Source organism: Aethalodelphis obliquidens, unplaced genomic scaffold (genome assembly GCF_003676395.1).
Source record: "Aethalodelphis obliquidens isolate GAN/ISIS:26980383/991018 unplaced genomic scaffold, ASM367639v1 scaffold41, whole genome shotgun sequence".
In the NCBI taxonomy this organism is placed as follows: domain Eukaryota; kingdom Metazoa; phylum Chordata; class Mammalia; order Artiodactyla; family Delphinidae; genus Aethalodelphis; species Aethalodelphis obliquidens.
In genome coordinates this window covers 1460166-1460628 of record NW_020837985.1, presented here as the reverse complement: position 1 = coordinate 1460628, position 463 = coordinate 1460166, and positions in this window count along the sequence as shown.

Sequence of the window (463 nt, the reverse complement as noted above, 5' to 3'; positions counted from 1 at the left end):
ACCAGCTGTTTTGGTAAATAAAATTGGATGGGAGCAAGGCTTGCTCATTTGTTTGTGTTGTCTATGGCTGCTTTCGCCCCCTAATGGCAGAGTTGAGTATTTGCAGGAGACAGACCAGATGACCCTCAAAGCCTAAAATATTTACTGCAGTATTCAGCTCTTAAAAGGAAAGTTTTGTGAACCCCTGGTTTAAAAGAAGGAACAGCTATTTTCAATAGAGAGGGCATGTTAGAGTGGCTTCTGGGAGGAGAAGAAAGGGAATTCTGGGTACAGGCAACAGCCTGGGTAAAGGCACAGTGGCCTGATACCAGGATGGAGGAGCCCGCCAGCCTGGGAGACTTAGATTTCAAGCCGTGCATCTGTGCATCACCTCTGAGGTGAAAGGAACTGGATCCATTTTTCCACACCTTGTAAACGAGAGAGAGAGAGAGAGAGAGAGAGAGAGAGAGAGAGAGAGAGAGAG